Raw genomic sequence first — 10,167 nt, 5'->3', positions numbered from 1 at the left:
ATTGGACTATTTCAGTATTTCAAGGGTCGAAAGTGCAAAATTCCCCGTGAGAAAAATAAAAAGAGGAGTAGGACAAATGTCATAAAAGAGTTGTCAATTATAATAGGGCTAAAATAAGAGAGTCGTCATGATTAGGGTTAGGTCTTGAATGTGGGATTTGCTTGGTTTCAAGCACAACAAAATTTCAGATCTGGCTGTTTCTTCAATGCCTTTTATGGGTAAAATGAAAGAGGAAAGACGTAACAATATTGAAAAAAGGAGGCCCATCACTGTGTGAGGACCACAGCATACCCCTTAGATAACGCAAAAGTCTATAATTACAAAAGATTTGTGAAATCGGGAATTATGCAATTTACAATATAGCTTCATTAACATTTTCAATTTGTCAGCCCCAAACACATGATTTCTGCAGTCTGCAATGCTTATTAGTTATTTCAGTATTATAATATTTTATAGGCGGAGTCAAAATGTGAAGTTTATGAGTTCTGAATTTATTTCGAACTTATAACTCGTTTTAGTTATTGAATTTGCAATTAAATATTTATACATAGTTAATAAATTTCATAAAATAAATATAGGTTCGAAGTGCATTATTTCGTTTCCTGAAAATGATAATGATCTCATTTCCTTCTTCACTAATAAGTTAACTATGAGTAGTGGAGTTCGTTAACATACCATTCGAATGTACAAATGTTACTAATTTTTGTTATTTTTGTGTTCCTCAAAGTTTTAGGAAAACCATAGATAATGACAAGAGGGTGAATAATGAATAAGTCTATAAACTAAAAGAGTATTTTGACTCCAATTCATCACGTCAGCAAATGAAAGACGCGGTAAAAGAGTGAGTTCAACTCAAGAATGATCGACAAAGTGTAGATTATCTTTTTAAATCGTTTTTTCAGCTGCCAAATCGTTGTTAGCTATATAAAATTGATGCCATCTGAATCAGTGTGAAATACGTTTTTTCAAGCAATGTAAAACTGTTGGAAACTAAACCAAGATTAATTACTATTTTTAAGTTATCTAGGATTTGATATTTGGTAGTTTATTTAATTTATGGCTAGTTAGATTTTGTTTACCAAATTCATACTAGAATAGGTTTTTGGTTTTATAGTATTATAAATAAAGGTGTTACTACATATTTTTTATTGTAGAGAGGTAGCTACAATGTAAAGATATTGAAGAGTTTATGAGTTATGAAAAAGCCTCCTACCACATTCTCTCCCTAGTTTGATAAATTTCTTCTATATAGCCTTCGTTGAAATTTTTTGCTTGTGCCTAAAATATTCTTGGGGTATTTCAATCCTTCAAATTGGTGTAAGAGCTTGTGTGAGATTCTGTCAGAGCCTGTGTAAAATCCTGTCAGAGTCGGTAGGAGATCCAAAAAATGTGGATACTCTATTATCTAATTGTCCTGTTTTTGTGTTTGACGGCAAAAGTAATTTTAAAACTTGGTATCAACAGATGAAGAATTTTTTTAAGGATATTGGATTATGGTCCATCATTGATGAAAGATTTGAGGAACCCCTAGAAGGCACAATATTGACGATTGATGTATCTATGCAATTGGAAAAGAAAAGACATTTAGATTATAAGCATGCTACTATCTTGCCATTAAGGTCGAATTGCATGTATCTAAAAGATATTTGCATGCAAAGTCATCAAAGGAGGCTTGAACAATTTTGGTGAAGTCATATCGGAAAGTTGCTTACATAAAGAAGGAGAAACTGCAGGAGTTTAGAAGTCAATTTGAGTTGGCTCATATGAGACCAACAGAATCTATCAAAGAATTTTTTACAAGAATTGAAGAAATAGTCAATGGTCTAAGGATCAATGGAGAAATATTGGAAGAAGTTAAAATTGTTGAAAAAAATATTGCAGTCTCTAAGTTTAAAGTTTAGCAACAAGAAAGTTATTCTTGAGGCTACCAAAGATCTTAGCACTCTCAGACTTGATGATTTAGAAAGTGAATTTGTGACATATGAGAGATTATTGAATCAACAAAAAGATGAGACATTGGAGAAGGCATCACAAGAAAAAGATGATCAACCAAAAGAAAAAGAAGACATATAAAAAATAACGAAAATAAATCAAGAAGGCAAAAATTCAGAAACAAAGGAGAAAAGAAGAGAAGGTACATATAATTTTTATAGTGATAGAAATTCTATTAAATGCGAAAGGAAGTCAAATAATATTTAAATTGATCTGCCAAAAATTTCTCCGGTTGTTAAAAAGGAAGATTTTGTTGCAAGGGACGTTCGTCCAAAAGGGGTTGGTGTTTCATCAGAAAAATTATTTGATGGTATTGAAGATGAACCTATTAATGAAAGAAGCAATATAGTTCATCAAGAAAAAGTTTCTAACAATCTACCCAAGATTGAGGCAAAAATAACTTGGGATCTAGAACCAGAATAACACATGATTATATGTCACGACCCCAAATACCAGTCGTGATGGCGTCTATCACATTACTAGGCAAGCCAACCTAACCACTTAATCACAACCTTTTTTTCTTATAATAAGCCATTTTCTAACACAGGTTTTAAATACCAAACTTTCATTATAAGAGTTTAAAGCAACAAAATATATGCAGAAGTCAAATAAAAATGAAACTACACAGCCCCAAATATTCGGTGTCACGAGTCTAGAGCCTCTACTACATAACTAACTGTCCGGTACAACATAAGTATAGAAAATACGGAAAAGAACAAGATAGGAAGGAGAAAACAGGGCTGCGGACACCATGCAACTACCTTACAATCTCCGTCAAACTCTGGATCAGCCGAGGACCCTCACTCTGTCGCTCGGGCACCTGGATCTGCACACAAGGTGCAGGGAGTAACATGAGTACGCCAACTCAGTAAGTAACTAAAGAAAATAAGGTTTGAAAGCAGTGACGAGCAGTTAAAAAATCATATAAGTGAATACACAACAGGATAACAGATCAAATTCCACAGTTTAAAACCAGTTCCGTCATAAAATCATCAATTTCAGTTTCAATACTTGAAATCATATACTTTGCAATTTTCAACAGAGGCTTATATAAAAGAAGAGTGAAATCAGAGAAATATCATAAATGGGCCCCTCGGGCAAGGTTTCACTCGGAATATGGCCTCTCGGGCAGCCTCTCAGTCGCTCGTGACTCAACTCTCGTCACTCAATACTCACTCTCAGCACTTAGGCTCAGTAGTATCTCATAATAATAGAAATTATAGTAAGCGCTGCGGCGTGCAACCTCATCCATAATTTATAGTCGACTATGCTCACTGGGGGTGTACAGACTCGGGAGGGGCTCCTATAGCCCAAGTGTCATATCGCTGCAGCACGCAGCCCGATCCAATATATATATATATATATATATATTGCTGCGGCGTGCAACCCGATTCATATAAGTATCGCTGCGTCATGCAACTCGATCCATAATTTATACATCTATAATTATCCTCACCATTAGGTTCTCAACCTCTCTCAGCCATTAACCTCACAGCCTCTCGGGCACAACAATAGAAATTAGGGAATTCAGTCCAAACAGTGCTCACATTTAGAAGTGGAGTGATAAAACCGGTTTTAAACATTTAAACAGGTAAAATATGACTGAGGATTTGTTTTCAACAAGTAAAGTGAGGAAAAACAGTAGAAATGCCCCTAAGGGTCTCAACAGGTCGGCACAAGGCACCAAACATGGCATACAACCCATAATACAGTATAAATGACTAATGTACGGAATAATATACGATTCTAAATCAAATACGCGGCTTAATAGTCGCTACGGGACGGACCAAGTCACAATTCCTACTGGTGCACGTCCACACGCTCGACACATAGCATGTGCATCACCGCATTTATTAAAACAAGTCAAATACCGAGGTTTTGTACCCTCAGTTACAGTTTTACAATGGTTACTTACCTTAAACCGGTGAAAATACTACTCCGCGACGACTTTGCTCCTCGAATCAGCCTCCGCTCGTGTCGAATATATCCAAAATCGGAATCACAACGTCAAAATATGCTAAGGGAACGAAGCCCAAGCGAAAACAATCAAATAATACCAAAAATCTCGAAATTGGCAAAACCCGACCCCCGAGCCCACATCTCGAAACTTGATAAAAATCACATCAACAGAATCCTCATTTTTCCACGAGTCCATACATACCAAGAACACTAAAATCGTAGTCCAAATGACCCCTCAAATTCCTATTTTAAAGTCTCTTAATCACAAGCCCTAATTCTTCAATTTAGGCCTAGATTCCATGATTTATTAGGTAGATTTCACATTAGAATCGAGTTTTAAGTCCAAAAATCTTACCTCCAAGTGATTCCCCTTGAATCCCTCTTCAATCCCATTCAAAAAGCTCCAAAAACGACCAACAACGGAAGAAATAAACCCCAAAATCGCGGACAAGACGATCTTTTAAACCTTCTGCCCAGGCCTGAAATCCTTCTTCGCGAACGCGGTCAAAGCCTCGCGTTCGCGAACCACAAAATAACTTTGACCAATTTTCCTCTTTCCCGATCGCAACCTCCTCATCGCGAACGTGATACTTTGCTCAGACCAAGCTTCGGGATCGCGTTCCGCCTCTTGCGAACGCGATGAGTAAACATCCACTGAAGCTCAGCTGCCCATTTTCTTCTATTTAAACGCGACACCACCCCCCGAACGTGATGCACAACCACTTAGCCCTTCGCGAACGTGCAGACTTCCTCGCGAATGTGAAGGCTTAAATTTCACCTTCCTCAACTGACTCTTCACGAACGCGAAGAGTAAAATACGTGCAACAGCTGAAAACAAAATTTGCAACTCCAAACATCAAGAAATGATCCGATTGACCACCCGAAACTCTCCCGAGGCCCTCGAGACCTCAACCAAAGGCACCAACATATCCCAAAACCTTATTCAAACTTGTACAAATCTTTAAAACACCTCAAACAATATCAAATCAAAAAAAACACATCGGATTCAAGCCTAAGTTTCCAAAAATCTTCCGAATTCCAGTTTTGATCAAAAACCCAACCAAACCACGTCCGAATAACCTAAAATTTTGCACACATATCCCAAATAACACAACGGAACTACTGCAACTCTCAAAATTCCATTTCGACCCCTATATCAAAATCTTGCCTACCAACCGGAAATTGCTAAAATCTCAGTTTCGCCAATTCAAGCCTAAATCTACTCCGAACCTCCAAAACTCATTCCGATCACGCTCCTAAGTCCCAAATCACCTCTCAGAGCTAACCGAACTATCAGAACTCACATCCGATTCCTCTTACACATAAGTCAACATCCGGTTGACTTTTCCAACTTAAGCTTCCTCAAAAGACACTAAGTGTCTCAAACCTTACCAAAATCATCCCGGATTCGATCCGACCAACGCGATACCACATAACACGGATAAACAAAGCATAAAGAAGTAGAAATGGGGGAAACGTGGCGGTAGCTCATGAGACGACTTACCGGGTCGTCACATTATAGATATTGAAGATACAAACAATTTCGTGCCATTATTCGAGATTGCATGTTTCAAGGAGCATGATGAAATGTTTATTAGTGGCATTAATCTACTACCTATAGTATGTTCAATTAGAGTTGAATGGGTATACATGTCCAACTACAAGGCAACTGGCGAAGTAGATAATTGTAAAATAAATCTTCAAACAATTTCGTGCCATTATTCGAGATTGCATGTTTCAAGGAGTATGATGAAATGTTTATTAGTGGCATTAATCTACTACCTATAGTATGTTCAATTAGAGTTGAATGGGTATACATGTCCAACTACAAGGCAACTGGCGAAGTAGATAATTGTAAAATAAAGGAAAATTTTATTGGTGATATTTTGAAGGGATTTACCATGAATAAAGACAAATCATATATGAGCAATATTCAAGATAAATTGAAGTTGACTAAAGATGACACTCGTGATTTTGTTGATGCTATATATTTTAGAAAATTGGTAGGGAGTCTAAGGTACTTGACTTCTACAAGGCCTGATATTACTTATGCAGTTGGATTAATTAGCAGATTTATGGAGACTCCACGATAATCCCACTTGCAAGCAGCAAAGAGAATTTTGAGATATATTCAAGGTACGCAAACTGATGTATATTTTATTTAAAGGCTAATGATAGTAGTCTTGTGGGATTTATAGATAGTGACTGGGCTGGTGATATGATACAAAGAAAAAGTACTTTTAGCTATGTATGTTATTTGAGTTCTAGTGTATTTTCTTGGTCTTCCAAAAAGCAACAAGTTGTTGCTTTATCAACAGCCGAAGCAGAATACATGGCTGCTACAAGTAGAGCTACACAAGCATTGTGGTTAAGAAGAATGCTTGGATTTCTTCAACACAAACAAAACAGTCCTACAATATTTTTTTGTGATAGCAAGTCTGCAATTGAGTTAAAAAGAATCTAGTTTTTCATGAGCGTAGCTAACACATTGATATCAAAATTTATTTTATTCGTAACTTGGTTCAAGACAAGGAGATAGTTATTGAGTATTGCAAGATTAGAGAGCAAGTTGCTGACGTTTTCACAAAGCAATTAAAATTGGAGTTATTCATTAAGTTGAAGAAGATGTTGGGCATGATCAAATTTGAAGATCTTGGTTTAAGGGAGGTTATTGGAAACTAAACCAAGGTTAATTAGTATTCGTAAGTTGTCTAGAATTTGATATTTGACAGTTTATTTAATTCATGTCTAGTTAGGCGTTGTTTACCAAATTCATATTGAAGTAGGTTTTTGTTTTTGTAGTATTATAAATAAGGGTGCTACTACATATTTTCTATTGTAGAGAGGTAACTACGATATAGAGATTCAAGAGTTTATGAGTTGTGAAAAAACCTCCTACCACGTTCTCTCCCTAGTTTGATAAATTTCTTCTATATAGCCTTTGTTGAAATTTTTTGCTTGTGCCTAAATTATTCTTGGGGTATTTCAATCCTTCAAAAATCAGCTTAAAAGCATTCTAAATACACAAAGAAGAATTCAAAAGATAATTGCAAAAAAATATAAGAAAGAAAACACATGTAGGAAAAAGAAAAAGAAAAAGAAAAAGAAAAAGAAAAGGGATTCTTTGTGTTTGGAAAACAGTGACTATTCCTACAAAAAAAAGAAACAAATTCAGGAAAATGCATACACTGATTTGACACCAAAAATAGGCCCATATTTTAAATATTCCATAATCTGCTGAAATTGTTTACCTCAGAAGATCGTGATCCCTTTACTGTTCCTGGTGTTTAATTGAGCATACGAGGTAAGAAAACCTTCATCCTCTGGGCTCTAAGTTAGGCCGTTCGGTAAAAAAAGCAGCCTAAAATAAAGCGTTTGAGTGCTTCTTTAGCCCAATTCGCTATGTAGAATTGTAAGGCGTTTGGCCCACTAATTATTTCTTGTTGATGATGGGTCTTTACACCCATTTCTCGATAAGCCGATGGTCAGAGACTTGTCCTCTTTTTCTTTTTTCCGATCAAAATTCGATCGAGTTATTCAATTTTATAAGGTGAATAAAACCTACATAACATGAATTAGAATTTTCATTTTAGTTGTTAACTCGCAATGATTAAAAGGCATAGAATGATCAAGAATATCATCAAATTAAACAAATCAACTCACCACAATTTAACATGAAGAGTTTAGCCGAGCATATAGCAAGAAAACCAATATGTGTTAGAGTCCCACATTGATGGGATATAGGTTTTTTTTTCATAGTATTAGAGTCAGACTCATTCCAATTTATTGCTTACCTAATGTTGGATCTCATCTTATGTTATTCATGCTCTATTTCTTGATCTCCTTGTATAGTATTCTCACATCTTGAACTATTGAGGTTGAGTTAGACTCAAGATTCAGTTCGACGTTAGAGTAGGGTATGGAGGAAGGATCATGTAAAAGTAGCTAGGACACTCTTTTTCTGTAATTTATAAGCCAGATCATTGTTACATACGTGTTAAACGGAATCCCATAATGGCTTGAAAGTTGGAAGCCATGTTTTCAATCGGGTACAAAAAGAAAGTGGTGGAACTCAAAAAACAAGCGGCTGTGAGGCTTCAATGAATTCATAGATTTGACAGTTACCTGATTACAAATTAACACTTCCCTAAAGTTTTGTTCCCTTCCCATAATACCTAACTCCAACTAAGAGATTCCAGACATTTGTGCTTACCAGCCACATGCCATATACTGAACATACATGAGTCTCTTGGAAATCTCTTCATTCTTTTTTATTTCCCACTTAAATGCATGCCTCCAGGCCACCTCTCTGATTTTTACCAGCCACCTTCCTTCTGTTTTCTAATTGAAACAACTTTTGTAGAGGAATCACTAGGGTTATAACAATGTCTTTATATAATGTTTAAAGGGATAACAAAAGATTAGTGCATTCAGGATAAATATTCAAGCTAAAACCAAATATATGTGGACACTTGGGCCAAATTTGACACTACTTACAGTCCATGTTACCATATCCATATAGTGTACTTCATTTACCGGTTTGTTATATAGACTAACCAAAAGTAACTCTATGTGACATAATAACCATGATTGTTGAAACACAATATAATTAAGTAACTAAATGAATAGTGTGTTCTCTCCTATGTTGTGCAGACTCTATAAAATACTATCGCACTCGTATCGGATTTTCTAAAAATATACTGTTTTTGAAGAATCCGACACGGATCTGGCGATATTTTTGACCGAACAACATAAGTATTGTTGAATGTCTGATAACATATTTACTGCCAAAACCCTTGACATCTGTTAAATTAAGTGATGTTTATGAGGAAAGAAACAAATTATGTCATCACCTAAAATTAACTACACAACATATATAAGGTTCACTTAACAGATAAAAGAAAGCCACTTAATTTTCACTAACTTCAGTTTAGATCATTTATTTGTGACAAACCTTATTTACATCGGTCTTTCGTCCCCACACTTCTACCGGCCTAACCTTATCTTGATCAATCCAAGGTCTTTCAAGCAACATAGCTTTTTTAACTGACTCTTTACGAGTTTAAAATTACTTTAGTATGGCACAAACAGCTAGTAAATTTAGGTAAAAAAATTGAGAAATTTTTTTAAAAGTTAATAATCCAGCCTACAAAATCATGCAGAAAATTTGATAAACACACCATCATGTCTAATCAAAACAGAAACACATCTTATCTCCCCTAATATATGATTTATTATATAAAGGGCTCACTCATTACAAACGATCTCACGCCTTCACACATATAAACAAAGCCAAATACAAATCAAAAGAGAAGGAATTAGAAACTTTCCCATAGTTTCTTAATAACCTTCACTCTTGAACACGCAGAAAATTAAACATGTACAAACACATACCCAAACACAGATCTCCAATTTAAATCTCGTATAGTACTAAAACTTACTTCATGTAGGAGTGGAAGAAGCAGAAGTACAATCAGAAGCAACACCAGTTTCCACTTCCTTTCTATGAAAATTGCGGTGACAGCCACAGGCTGCACAAGTTAGGGCGGCGCTGGCAGTTGCTCCCGGCATGAACTCCCGGCAACCATCGACGACGTATCCGCCGACACTGGCGGCGTGATTCTTCTGACACTCTACATATCTCACTGTCCTCACAGTAAAGGACGATGATGAATTTGTAGAGTTGTTTGAGGAGTCCTTTGATGATTTCCTCAAAACTTTTTTCATCTCTTCTTAAGTGTAGAGAGTTCTCAGCCGAACAACGAGAAAATAAATGGCATATGTGTGGTGGAGATTAAGGAAATTAAGATTAAATAGCTACTTTCTCTTTTGTTCTTTGGCAAACCCTAACCCTAATAGGCATATTTATACAGCGACCCAATAAAACCCTTTTTCTAAGTGTCTTTCTGTAGCATAGGTTTGGTTTCTCAGTTATTTTAATAAATTTAACTCATACCAATTTTTATGTTAATTTATTGTGTTTAACTAAAGTGTCTTACCGTGTTTTTACTGTTCATTCATTCATGACCATTGGGGTCTTTCCATGGTAATTTTTTCTATATAATAAGGATCATTGTCATGAATTGAAAGCACAACTTCCAATCACTTATCAAATTAGCTTGGCTTTAAAAGGATTTGTCGCTTCGCATTTTTGGAAAAATTTGAATGAATTATTACTAATATTTTCATTTGGCGAGTAACAGTGATGTATTTTTA

The 10,167-nt window shown here is 35.7% G+C and overlaps 1 long non-coding RNA gene across 1 annotated transcript; it reads right to left on the bottom strand.

Moving 5' to 3' along the window:
- Nucleotides 1-2,540: 2,540 nt before the first annotated feature.
- On the bottom strand, nucleotides 2,541-9,859 carry LOC104244197 (uncharacterized). The gene is made up of 2 exons (XR_011405229.1): nucleotides 9,393-9,859; nucleotides 2,541-2,818 (listed from the first exon to the last, which is right to left on the bottom strand). It is a non-coding gene; the product is annotated as an uncharacterized lncRNA (long non-coding RNA).
- Between the last annotated feature and the right edge of the window lie 308 nt (nucleotides 9,860-10,167).

The sequence above is a fragment of the Nicotiana sylvestris genome, chromosome 2 (assembly GCF_000393655.2).
Source record: "Nicotiana sylvestris chromosome 2, ASM39365v2, whole genome shotgun sequence".
Taxonomy (NCBI): Eukaryota; Viridiplantae; Streptophyta; class Magnoliopsida; order Solanales; family Solanaceae; genus Nicotiana; species Nicotiana sylvestris.
This window is presented reverse-complemented; position numbering and strand designations above follow the sequence as displayed.